The sequence below is a fragment of the Sphaeramia orbicularis genome, chromosome 4 (genome assembly GCF_902148855.1).
Source record: "Sphaeramia orbicularis chromosome 4, fSphaOr1.1, whole genome shotgun sequence".
NCBI lineage: Eukaryota > Metazoa > Chordata > Actinopteri > Kurtiformes > Apogonidae > Sphaeramia > Sphaeramia orbicularis.
The window spans coordinates 6,045,794-6,060,431 of NC_043960.1; the positions used below are offsets into that span (position 1 = coordinate 6,045,794).

Consider the following 14,638-nt stretch of genomic DNA (forward strand, 5'->3'; position numbering starts at 1 on the left):
GTTTTTTTTTTTTAAACCTTTACGTTTCCCACTTGCATGTGTGAATGAATGTAGAATGAAGGATGAATGTAGAATGAAACAAATGCAGAATGAATGAATGAATGTAGAATGAATGGATGAATGTAAAATGAGTGGATGAACGTAGAACCAATGAATGCAGAATGACTGAATATAGACTGAAGTAGAACAAATGAATGAATGTAAAATGAATGAATCAATAATGAATGATTGAATGTAGAATGAAAGAGTGAATGTACAATGAATGAATGGATGAATGTAGAATGAATCAAAGGTTCAGATGAAATCCCATTGTAAATGAATGCAGGTCATTTTGACCCACATATGGAAGCATGGGGTAGTCAGACAAAAACTACAATTTCATAAAATCTATAAAAGGTAAGATAAATTTTAAGTGACATAATGTCATAACATGTTCTTTGAGGAACACCTGGAATATGAAGTAATAACAATGTTTCGTTACAAAGATATTGTAAGAAAACAACCTTACCAGGTCATTCATTCATTATTTCATTCATTCATATCATTTCATAAGTGGGTCACAACTTATGAAATGAATGAATTTATGAATTTGGGTCTAATCTGGACCCATTTTCCTGCTTAAACCCTTAGATGCATAAGATAAGATAAGATAAGATAAGATAATAAGCATCTATCTTGAATGGGTCCTGATCAGAATATTACAGGTTTAAATGTAAACTTAAAGTAGTCACTGACGTCAAAGCCCCATAACAAACCTGTTTATTGTTTGTTTATCTTCAGAGAAACCCGTGTCTTAACGGAGGGATGTGTTTCTCCATGTGGGACGACTTCACCTGCTCCTGTCCTCCCAGTACCGTCAGGACGCCGCGTGAGGAGGTTCGGTGGTGTGAGCTGTCCCCTTGTCCCCATGGACGCCGAGTGTAGGATCCTGAACCAAGGATATGAATGTAAGTGAAGGTCAAAGGTCACAGTCCAGCCTGGTTACACAGTCCAGAGTAAAAGCCCAAAGCAGATGTTCAATTATAATCTGTAATTTTGTATTTCAGATCTTTAAGACGTCTACTCAGTATTACTGTCTTACTTTTACCATGAACAATTTTCTTGTTTTCAGGCATCAGTTTTATTCATAGTTAACTTCACATCATAATATTTTTTATTGTCCACACATATGTCTTTGTCTCTATATTTCGATCCAATCTGATATACAGTATATGAAGTATAAACAGCAGGAAAAACAAAAGTTTCAGGGGTAAAAACAGCTTCTATAAACCAAAGTGTTGGTATTTAGTGTGACCTCCCTTTAACATGTCTTTAACCCTTTTGTTCAGAAATATGAGATTTTTGGCATATTCTGATGTTTTATATCAGTAAGAAATTGAAAAAATAATCGATATTGAAGTAAAAAGAACAGAAACAACAACAAAATGAACAACAGATTCAATAAAATGAGTAAAAGTAACAAAAAAAAAGAAAAAATGAATACCAAAATTAATAGGATGATTTAAAAAAACGGAGTAAAAAAGACCAATATAATCAACAACAACAGAAAAATACTGACTTTAACCTTTACAACACATTTAGTTTCGGTGTTTTGTGTGTTTTTTTCCGGCTGTGCACATATTTCCTTATTTTTTTGTGTGTATCTGAAGAAAAGAGACTGAGAATAAATATGTATGATATTTCAACCCTGAAAAAAACAAAAACCAAAGCTGACTTTTTGCAAGGAACGTGCATCTTCATGGTTGCGAATTACAAGAAAATTATTCAAAACGTGTCAGGAAATGAAATTTGTGTCATACAATCAACAGAATGAAGATACTTTTATGTTAAAGGGAACAGAGAGGAAGTCAGTGTTAGACGTGGAAGCACAAAGATCTGGCAACGTAACAGCAAAGACATCAATAAAAGCAAAAGTCTGATCAGAAGTGAAAGAAGGAGAAGGAAATATAACAAAACAACAAAATACACACCAGTTTATACAATGACACGAGTAATTTATGTATAAATAATATGTTTTTCTTTGACATTTTAACCTTTAGTGAGTTTTGTTTGGTTGTATCGACATAAATCTGCCTCCGTAGACCTGACAAATGACAAATAACTGAACATTTTCTAAAGGTCGTGCATTCATAAGTTAATGAAATAAACCCAAATACTCAGCATTTGCATTTTTCCTGGGATTATTTCCAGTCAAACATGACAAACAGAGTAGTTTTTGTCTGAAAAGTTAAGTAAGGTCGAATCTTTAAACCTCTTAAATGCAGACCCAAGTGCTCGTTTTAGCGCTGAAGTCTGACTGGAGTCCAAGGATTAAAAACTGCACCTCTTATTCCAAAAAACTTTAATTATTTTAGACATTTTTTGAGTGTAATCAGTGACTATGAGATGTTGTAATAATTTGCCAACATGCAATTAAATATTAGTCTAAAAAAGTTGGATTCATCTGCGTGCACTGTAGAAATACAAAATTAAAAACTATATTGAGCTAATTTTCCGTTATTACTGATACATTTTTCTTCAGTTTTTCTGGTTTGTTTGGTAAGTTCTGCTTTAAAGGAATGATATTTCGTTTTTTAAAAATGGAATTATACATTTTAAAACATTTCCCTGGGGTCGACCGTATGTCCCCAAAAAATTACTGTTGGACTTTCTGCAATGATAACTTTAAATAAATAGTGAATCAATCAAAATGCAATTTCAGGGTATGAAATTATAACTTATTACCTACATCTTGCAGAAAACCCCATTCGATTTGCTTCAGTGGTCACCGAGAAATGTAGATGTGTGTAAAGCATGTCAGAAGTCCCTTCCCTCCAAGTTTTGTAAGGAGACGCTGCCTCCATTGTGTTCACGCCGTACAAATACGAAGTTGCTCATTGTGTTCTCGCACAAAAATATCTCTTTTAAAAAAGTGACTGCTTGTTTCTTTTCATTTTCAACTAACGGAATGAATAATGAATCATATCACAAAGGAAGCAGATTTCTGAGTTTTGCAAATGTTGGTGAGGTGTGACTAGGGATGGGAATTGAGAACCGGTTCTTTTTGAGAACCGGTTCCCAGTAGCTCAATTCCTTGGAATCGTTTGCCTGCCTGCTTAACGATTCTGCTTATCGATTCTGCCTTCGTTGTGCATGCGCGATGACGTCACACGTACGCTGCATTGTTTTGGTCAGAACGTAGCCAACATGGCGCTGAGGCAGAAACGGTCCGAACAGACCACACCAGGTCCGAACAGACCACACCAGGTCCACTGGAACACTGTCAGAGCTTCCATTTCTTCAAAAGGGTGGAATCCCTCCAATATCCTCAAACATTTGTCCACAGCATGTGATTCATTTACAGGAATGTCACATATTTGATATGCTACTTAGCGGCGCTTGTGAATGTAGCGGCAGAGTGAACGCCGGGCTGGTTCCGGTGCGGGCAACAAACGTTTGTAACTCCTCAAATACAAGTTTCCGAAGGTAAGAAGGGAAAGGAAATGAGGTGCACAAACAACGGGAGACAAGCCGAGCTGAGTTGAACCGGTTCCACGTAGTAGAAATGCAGCAATAGATGAATTAGTAAAGTGTCTTTAGTTTCACTTTCACTGTACCCCCCCCCCCCCCCCCCCCCCAGACCAGGCCTGGCATCATCTGTTCTTATTATTTGTTCATACTGTATATGTTATATTTTCTGTGCAGAGATGGAAATATAAAAGACAGTTAATGCAAACACACGTTTGTACTCTTATTCGTTCACCCAATGAGAATCGATCAGAGAATCGATAAGGAATCAGATCAATAAGCAATATCGATAATGGAATTGGAATCGTTAAATTCTTAACGATTTCCCATCCCTAGGTGCGACAATGAATGATTAAAGAAAGATGTCAAATTATTGTTAACACAATGAATGCTCTGAGCAGGAGTTAGTTGCTGACCAACCATACCGAATTTGCAGTTTAAGAATTGGATCGGTAAGAATCTAAGTGAAATGCTTGTCAGCAGATGTTAGCTTCTTAGGGAACAAATGCAAAATGGTAATTGACAAATCAATACATCTTTCAACAACAAAACCTCACACGAGTCCACACCATTGATATAATGTTATGCACAGAATTTGAATTCATTTGTCAGTTGTCCTGTCAGTTGTGAGCAAAATATTTTCATGCACTTGGACGCTCTTGGCGTCCAAGTGCCAAACTCGGAAGAAACAAACCCATGACATGCTTTACAAAGATCCACATTTCTCCGTGACCCCTGAACCAAATTAATTAATTGGGGTATCCCGCAAGATGTAGGGAACAAGTTATATTTTCATACCCTGAAATAGTATTTATATTGTTTAACTGTTTTGAAAGTTATCAATGCAGAAAGTCCAACTGTGATTTTTTTGGGGACATACGGTACATAAACTGTAAATGCTCTGCTTGGGTTTGAATTCTTCATTAATTCAACTCCACAGGTCCATCTTCAACCCTATTTCTGAGTAATGACACCAGAAAGGTGGTTTGGAGCGCTGGCCCTTTAAATGCACATGAGCCACTTCAGGCCCGCCCCCTCCAGGTTGTTTACCATGCTCTCTGTCCCGTTCAGCCACTTGTGTTTGTTAATACAACCAACAACTGAACATTTGAGGTAATCGGCTCCAAGTTTGGACATATTTTCAGTTTTTACTACAACCGCTGCCTCTGATAAACAATTATGTCGTACTTAAAGAAATGTTTGTCTGAAGTCTGGACCTTATATGTGCAAATGTCGTGATGTGCTGGAGGGTTCAAATTCAAACTGTATGAACTATTAGGGTCCAAATACACAAATAAATGAACCACAGACTAAGAAAAGTGGGTTTAGAGAAATATGAGCCTTTTAAACACACATGAACCCAGACTCAGAGCTGTTAATCTGTTTATACATAACTCATACTTTGACCTGCTTTGTTTACTTGTTAACCTCTTTATAACCAAGTGATATAATGTGCTCTTCTTTCATAAACTGGCCTCAATCTGCCTACATGCTACATGTGTTCTGTAAAGACAGACTGACCTGAAGTCACATTATCCTTTATTTTGCTGGGATTAGTGATGATTTGTCATGTCGCCTTCTGCCACTGATTAACTCATGAAGGAATGACTACCTGAACCTCAACCTTCACACGCCACTTAGGGGTTAAATGCTTGTATGTGGTGAGTCCTTGAAAGTCTGTTTGTATTTGAAAAATAAGAGACACAGACTGTGGTGCCATCCACTGAACAGACACTAATTTGTAGAAAAACAGAGTAAGATGTTCTGTTTTGCAAATTTGTCCTACAATGTTGACAAATTCATCTGTGCTTATATGAGTAAGGGTTATAAGGAATTACATTTCCTGTGTAGAGGGTGGAAAGTTTCAAAAAATCCAGTACGCTGAGTAAAAATGCTTTCTAGGATACAGTGTAGATGTATTAAAAAACAGGACCAAGGCTCCTGTAGTCCAACAGCATATTTAAAGACATTAATTGACATTCGTTTGACCTTACAAGGTCAGTTAAGGTCAAAGGTCATGGCACCAAATGAAAGCCCATATGTGACTTCCTACCTATTGCTAATAGTAATTATATCAATATCTTCAACTGTTTTCAAGTTACAGCACTTTCCCATCATAAACCAATGGGGATTTAAAACCTTTGAAAAACTCGTTCGGTCCTTTTCAGTTCTTTCAGTTCTGTGTCTTGGCCTTGGAAGGATGAATATTTGGACTGATCCGCCCACCACTACTGAACAGTATTGTCCATATTAACCTTCGCGCAAAATTTCTTGCAGTTTTTACTAATGCGTTGTCGTGTGTTTTTCCTTTTCGTCTTAGGCTACTCCAACGCCACCTTCCTCAACGACAGCACCGTACTGTCCTACCGAGGAAACGGACACATATCTCGTAACATCACAAACCTGTCCTTAAACATACGCACACGAAAGCGAAACGCCGCCATCCTGCACGCGGAGAAGGATTCGGCATTCATCACGTTCTCCGTCCAGGATGGTTTCCTGTTCCTGGAGCTCCAGAGCACCCCAGGGGTCGACGCGGAGGAGGACGGGGGCGGACGGGGGGTGTCCACGGTGAGCCTGAGCAGCAGGAGGAGCATCAGTGACGGGGAGGTGGCACAGCGTCCACCTGTTCATGTCGGCACCGTGGGCACAAAGCTCCCGCTGGACCCTAGTGCTGGATGATGAAACAGAAGAAACCAGCATCTCCAGGAGTCAAGGGGGCAACCTGGACTTCCTCAGGCAGGGGGTGACCATCTTCTTAGGGGGCCTGGGTCCTGATGCGGGCTGGTCTTTGGCTGGATGCCTGAGCACCGTGGAGCTCGGTGGCATCGCCCTTCCATACTTCAGCTCCTCCGACGTGAACCTCCCACGGCTGCAGGAGGAGCGGTTCGTCCAGACGTCGCTGAATTCCGCTCTTCTCGGCTGCTCCGGGGCGTCCGTTTGCGAGCCCAATCCCTGCATGAACGGAGGCGACTGCCAGGACCTCTTCAACCTCTATAACTGCACCTGTTCCGAGGGCTGGGCCGGGAGACGCTGCGACTTCTACCTGGACACCTGCGCTTCCGGTCCATGTGTCCACGGCAACTGCAGCGTCCACGGGCTGAGCTACGAGTGCAGCTGTGAGTTCGGGTACGCAGGTGTGAACTGTGAGGAGGAGGTGGACGTGTGCGAAAACCACCTGTGTGCCAACGGAGGCACCTGTCTGCACGGACCGGACAGGTACGCCTGCCTCTGCCCTGACAACTACACCGGACCACTCTGCAGGTATGTCCAGGGGTCCAAACAGCAGACAGAACAACTCAACTAAAGGGGGAGGGGCCTCAGTTACAGACGGAAGCCCATGTGGGTCATATTTATCGAAACCCACTTTTGTTAGTCTGTGGTTCATTTATTTGTGTATTTGGACCAAGGTTCTAAAAGTTTTGGATTTTTCATTATAGTTTAGTTTTATTTAGTTTTGACTTTTTTTTCTCTAATTCAGTTAGTTTTAAGTGGCTTTTAGAGCAGGTTTGCTAGTTTTTATTCGTTTTCATTATTTTCTAAATGCTTAGTTTTACTTTAATTTTAGGTGTTTTTATATCTTTTATCTTTTTCACCATCATATTCAAATAAATCCCAGACAGGACTCTGCTGTTTTCTCCCAACTTTAGTCTCCATGTTTCCAGGTAGAGTGGGGACCAGAAGACGACTAAAAACAACAAGTGACGAAAAGTGACGGACCGTCAAATATCATATGGTGCCAGGAGCTAAAATTGCTGGAGCGAAATAAATCGATTTCATATCAATCCGACATTGACAAAGACAAAAACAGAGGGAATTTCATCCATAATTTTTATACGTTTTAGTTTGTTTTGTAAGCACACAATACAGTTTGAGTTAGTTATCGTTTTTTTTTTCTTTTAATTATAGTTTTTATTTATTTCAGTTAACGAAAATGTTTTTACAATTCTAGTTTTCGTCATTTTGTTAGTTTTTGTTAACGATAATAACCTTGATTTGGACCCTGATAGTTCCAAAAAGTTTGAATTGGAACCCTCCAGGTGCTGCAAAGATATCTTTATATTAATTTGGGCAAAAATTGAGTGGATTTCTACAACCTGTTCTAGTTCCTGCTTAATTTGTTATGTTTTATAACTAGTTACGTCACGACATTTGCACATATAAGGTCCAGACTTCTGACGAACATTTCTCTGAGTACGACATAATTGTTTATCAGCAGCAGAGGCTGTAGTAAAAACTGAAAATATGTACAAACTTGGAGCCGATTACCTAAAATGTTCAGTCGTTGGTTGAACGGGACAGAAAGCACTGTCAGCAACCTGGAGGGGGCGGGGCCTGAAGTGGCTCATGTGCATTTAAAGGGCCAGTGCTCATAAACTACCTTTCTGGTGTTATTACTCAGAAATAAGGTTGAAGATGGACCTGTGGAGTTGAATTAATTATGTAATTAGATAATTTATAGTAGATAATAGGTAATTTTCACTTGTTCCATTGGTACATTTTTTTGCGTGAATTAAGATAAAAAAAATCTTGAATTAAGCAAGAAAAATCTTGAATTAAGCAAAAAAAATCTTAAATTAAGCCAAAAAAAAAAAAAATCTTGAATTAAGCAAAAAAAAAAAAAAAATCTTAAATTAAGCAAAAAATCTTGAATTAAGCAAAAAAAATTTGAATTAAGCAAAAAAAAAACCCAAAACAAAACATTCAATTAAACAAAAACAAAAAAAAATCTTGAATTAAGCAAAAAAAAAAAAAAAAAAAAAAATCTGCCAATGGAACAAGTGAAAATAATCTTGTAAGATTTCTTGAAATAAGATTTTCCAGATCTGTTGTCTAAAATCTGTTCTTATATCTCACTGAAAAGTTATTCGTTGGGTGATTATGTCTTATTTTAAGTGTGATGAGACATTTGGACTAGAAATGACAAAAGTACACTTGGTAAAATTTAGATTTTTGCAGTGACTAAGCTCCACCAGCCGTACACCATAAACAACGACTGAAATGAATAAGCTAATACTTAGCATTAGCTTACCTCTGACATGTCAGGCTCCCGTAGCCCCGCCCCCTTTGTTCAAACATGGTCACCTCTGGCTTGAAACAGCAAATTCTCAAACTTATAGCTTAAAAACAGCAGCTGAAACCAAGAGGTGACGTAACGTATCCTCCATCCACTAATTATACAGAAGTCTGTGAAAAAAATACAGTGAAAACAAATAGTCTGTTAGGGCTTGGCCAATTTTCAGATCTAATTCAGTATTTTTTTAATCATTTGGTATAATTTGGAAAAAAAACAAAAACAGAATCTGATATCCAATAAAACTAAATGAATCAAATATGTTGGTTTTGCTGCGATGCCATCATTACTCTGAGCCATGCTGAGAAACCACTGCTGCTCCACTGGGAAAGCTAATTGAGACTCAAATTTCAGAACAAGTTTAAGTTTTACGAGTTTGATTTATTTTCTTTTTTTTTTTTTTACTTTATACAAGTTTCGGGAAGTATTTTGTTTATTTATTTAATGAAATGTTCACTTAAGTTTAGAACAAATTCTGCTGGGAGATCCGTGTACTTTTCTCGGGGGGGATGCTTTAAACATGTTGACAACTTATCTTTTAATTACACATATGCTTAGAGACATTTCAAGAAAGTTTCTGCTGTGACTTTATTCTTATTTTTTATGTTTTACTCCAAAATGTGAGGCATATCGGGTCCATATGTCGGATATTTGTCCGCTCAATTATTCATAATCCCACATATGGTCGATCCCTATAGTCCAGGGGTGTCAAACATGCGGCCCGGGGGCCAAATCCAGCCCGCCATAGGGTCCAGTCCAGCCCGTGGGATGAATTTGTGAAATGCAAGTATTACCAATAAGATATTAACAATCATTTTATTTCAGGTTCCACATTCAGACCAATTCAATCTCAGCTGGGTCAGACCAGTAAAATACTATCATAATAACCTATAAATAATGGCAACTCCAAATTTTCTCCTTGAAAATGTAAATATTTTCATGTAATTTTACTGTATTTACACAAAAAACAAACTATCATTTCTCAAAAACCATGAATAACCTGAAGAAATATGAACAACCTGAAATGTGTTAAGAAGTGCAATTTTAAAATATTACGTCTGTTACTAAATCTTTTGTGTTTTTGTAGATCAGCTGTGATCTGTAAGTTTTAATGTACATGTGGAAATGATAAACTGAAGTAGAGCTGCAACCGATTAATCGACTCAAAGTGATCCAAAAAAAAAAAAAAATCATTCAACCACAATTCTCCTGAATCAAAGCTTTGTTTCCTTCATTTCTCTGCTGTTAAACATTGGTTCCACTGTTGTGTTTCACACGGACGCTTACTGTGACGCACAAAGAAGCTTCAATTCAGGAAAACTGCAATAGAATATTTCCCTTCAATCAATTTGTGGCGATTAATCGAATCGTGAATTTTTGCATTCGCTTCAAGCACCTAATCGATGAATCGGTTGCAGCTCCAAACTGAAGCATAATATTATAAAAAATTACACTTATTTGTCTTAAGAAATTTTCGTTTATGTTATTCACATTGTTTCAAAGGATAGTTTGTAGATGTAAACATTTTCATGATGTAATTTTTGACCTTTTTCACTCTAAAACATAAAAAAAGTTTGGAGTTGACATTATTTATGGATCATTATGTTATTATTTCACTGGGTTGGCCCACTTGGGGTCAAACTTGCCTGAATGTGACCCCTGAACAAAATGAGTTTGACACCCCTGCTATGGTCCATTTAACCCTTTCATGCATACTGGTCACTCCAGTGGACAGTTGTTCTCCAGCTGTTCTCTTGTATATTCATGGGTTTGGTTGTTTTAGTTCCATATCAGCCAACACAGTGGACGCTCATGCACCATCCCATACACTGACATTTATACAGGGTATGCACATACGTCACTTCGCCCCCAGGCCACGCCCCTCTAAGTCAGACTGAGTGTCTTAAACCAACCTGCTCAACATGATGGAGTATAGCAGTAAACACAGCCAGACCGGAAAAATGTGAAGTATGAAATTAAATTAAGGACAATTGGACTGGACATGGATCTGAACGAGCGACCAAAGAACAAGTGGTCCATGAATATAAACATGTGGACAGAAATGGAGTATCCGGACATCCAGGGTGGAGGGGATCATCGCTATTTTGACCTGAAACAAATATACATGGTTTCATCATGACTGACAACCAGGGTCCAAAAACTAGGGCCCAGAACCAGCTGATCCAAAGTGCATTTCCAGTAGACCGTGGACTGACCCCAATGAATATATGCATGATCTACTGGGACTGAGCAGATTTACTGAGTCTAGTTCAGATCCAGTACTTTATCCAACACAGATACTACTGTGGACCAGCAGGGCACCACTGGATTCTGGGAAATTAGCAGATTTACACCACCTGTTTTTAAATTACAACATTATTCTTGTAATATTATGGCTTCATCGTCGGAATATGACGACTTTAATCTCATAAACGAATGACATTTTTGTTAAATTATGAGGGTTTTTTTTTTTTAGAACTATGGCTTTGTTCTCGTAACATTGTGATTCTTTTTGTATTCGACTTTATTCTCATAAAATTACAGGTTTTATATTGATATTTTATGACTTTATACTCATAGTGACAAGTGTTTTTATTTTCTTCTGTGGTCCTAATACTCTGTCATAGCTTTATTCTCCAGTTACGCCGTATTTGAAAAACTAGGTTAGCCTCAGTTTCAGTTAGTTTACTAATCATGTAGGAGCACAAGGTTCACAATCACAAAATGAGACAAAAACCAGGAAAGATCTGATCATGAAACCAAGAGCTTTACTAAGAAGTAACGTTAGCCAAAACAATACGTCATTTAAGGTCTGATTTGACCCAAAAATACAGCATAAATGAATGTTAGCTGACACCAAACATGATCCACAGATCTAGGTTTGGTTTCCTGGATTTGTGGATCCATCTACTTCTCTTTTGTCTTTCGGTGTCTGTAAAACGATAGCTCCGACTGCTTTTCAAACCTGTTCATACAATCAATCGCACAACAGCTCTTCCTCATTTTGTATTTAATACTGTTCTTCAGTTTAGACAGTATTGAAGCCAACGCTGCCACTCATCTCCCTCTTTCTGCCACTCAGTGGGCGGAGATGCGGTGAGTTCCGCTAGCGGTGACGTCACATGCATACCCTCTATACCACAGGTGTCAAACTCCGGTCCTCGAGGGCCGGTATCCTGCATGTTTTAGATGTTTCCGTCTTCCAGCACACCTGACGGTCATTATCAGGCTTCTGCAGAGTTGGATGATAGGCTTATCATTTGAATCAGGTGTGTTGGAAGAGGGAAACATCTAAAACATGCAGGATACCGTCCTTCGAGGATCTGAGTTTGACACCCCTGCTCTATACCATTCCTGTCACTTTACTCTTCTTGATAAACCTGATCTGCACTAACATGTTTGAGTGTAAATCAGCTGCTTGTTATTGCTATTAGACTGTAATTTATAGTTTGTTTGTTTTTTTAAACAAAATGGTTTGTTTTTTTTGCATATTATCTCCGTGGAGTGAGTCATGGCTAGTATTAGTATATGTTAAAATGTGTGAAAACATCAGATTAGCAGCACTGAAAATGTTTTACTTCATAGATTTCAAACAGTATATCAGTAAATACATTGAAGTATTTTAATTTAGATAGTTAAAGTCTTAAGTGTGATCACATATGAGTCAGTAGTTAATGTTTTAAGACAGAATTCCTTTGTTTCACTTAGTTTTTCAGATAGTCTGGGTTGGTTGTAACATCTTGGTCAGCATACATTTCCTCCTTGGGGGTGGAGCCTTCGTACTAAATCAGGGGTCTCAAACTCATTTTCTTTCAGGTTCCACATTCAGCTCGATTTGATCTCCAGTGGGCCGGACCAATAAAATAATAGCATAATAACCAATAAATAATGACAACTCCAAATTTTTGTCTTTGTTTTAGTGCAAAAAAACCCAAACAAACAAAACTATTAAATTATGAAAATACTTACTTTTAGAAACTATCCAAAAAAATGTGAATAACCTGAAAAAACGAAAACTTAAATTAAAAAAAACTTAAGAAAATTTAGTGGAATTTTAACAATATTCTGCCTCAACTTATCATTTCTACATGTGCATTATGGATCAGATCTACAAAGACACTAAACACTTAGTAACAGACAGAGAATAGTTCAAATTGTGCTTAATTTTCTTTAGACATTTCAGGTTGTTCATATTTGTTCAAGTTATTCACATCTTATTGTTACAGGATAGTTTGTAACTGTAAATATTTTCATAATTTTATGTTATTTTTTGCACTAAAACAAAGACAAATATTTGAAGTTGTCATTATTTATAGGCATAGTGTAATATTATTTTTTTCACATCAAACCGAGAAGAAAATATGGAGTTATTATTTTATGTCGGTTCTTCTGCTGTTATTATTTGACTGTAGATCATATTGGTCTGTATGTGGAACCGCAACTAAAACAAATTCAACAGCCTTGACTGTGGAATTTTTGCACTTTGTAAATTCATCCCAGAGACCGGATTGGAACCTTTGGCGGGACGCATTTGGCCCCCGGGCTGCATGTTTGAGACCCCTGTACTAAGTACTGCTTTGTTTGTGATCAGATCAAGTCAAAATAAATGTATAAAAATGAGGCCGAGATTAATCCGGACTTATTCTTGGAGCTTCCAACAAAAGAACAACACGCTAACAACATGTTTCTTTGCTTCAAAAATTAAATGCATGATGTCCAGCTGAATGAACATTTTTGCAACCCCATGAAAAATAGGTTAATCAAAAAATATTCAATTGTGTTATTTTTTTAATGCCTAAAGAGGAATAAAAACACTCAGAAAAAAAAAAAAAATCTTGATCTTGAAGGCTCTCATAATTCATGCATGAAAGGGTTAAAGACAAATCAGTGAATCGAAGCAAAGGAATTAGGCCGAAAAATGCAAAAATACACGAATAAATGTTCCAAAATGGCACCGATAAGGGACCAGCAGCACAACACAAACAAGTTCCTACACTGTAAATGTTTCCACATCTCTCCCTCTGTTCAACATTTTCAACAACGCCTGCAGTGCGAGTCTTAGATGCTGCTGTGTTTCTATTCTGGTGTCATCCAGAGAAAGGCCTCAGTCTGCTGTGGTGTCTCACTACACAAGGCTCTCTGGTTGAGCGCCAGTTTCTTTCCCCCTGTCATCTACAGTTTGCCTCCGAGAACCAGCAGGGGAACGCCTCCAACCATTTATCCTGTAAACACACAGCCTCTTGCATTTCGCCTCTTTTTGCACAAAGAAAAGCCTTTGCAAGTGTCTCACTAAGCAAACCACCAGACAAGCTTGCACATCTTTACTGGGAACATCTTCGCTGTAAAGTTTTCATCCAAAATGACTTCCTTTGGTTTGTGTTTCTTGTTTATGCCTCTCTCTCTCTCTCCCTCTCTCTCTCTCTCTCTCCCCCCCCCCCCCCCCCCTTCATCTTCTTCTTTCTGTTCCTCTCCAGTGAGCGCATTGAAGAAATTCCGTGGTACATTGTTGTCAGAAATGTGTAAGTTGTTTTGTTTTTTTCTCTCTCTTTCTATTTCTCAGGTGTTCCCTATTTGTTTCCTTTTAGATATTTGTCTCTCAAATGTCATGTACATTGTCTCCAGTTTGTTTTGTGCAACTTAGTGCAACAAAATGCCAAACAAAGTCAATATTAATGCTCTGTGTATCTGTGTTTGGTGTGAAATGAGTGACAGCTGTAGTTTAAAGTGGTCCTTGGTGGGCGTCTAAATGAAAACTTTACCAACCAAAACATGACAAAATGAAGTTGCGAACAAATACATGAGGTTTTTTGTCAAAGAGCTGTGGTTCTTCAGGCAAACTGAGGAATAAAAGACCACAGCGGCCACGCAGAAAATAAACGTTTGGCTTTTTTCATTCTGGTTCATGTGATTTGACGTCCTGCTGATGACAAGTTGCCAGAGGTCTGTAATCGTATTATCCCGGTCGCCTCCTAAGCTCGTTTATCTCCCTGTGGTGGATGGCAGGACATTGAACTCTGCTCAAACCACCGAACAATCCAACACCACCGCTTCAGATAA

At 38.1% G+C, this 14,638-nt stretch overlaps 1 pseudogene; it reads left to right on the forward strand.

Moving 5' to 3' along the window:
* The window catches only part of LOC115417774 (protein crumbs homolog 1-like), a 54,366-nt pseudogene that overhangs the window by 17,314 nt on the left and 22,414 nt on the right, over positions 1-14,638 (forward strand).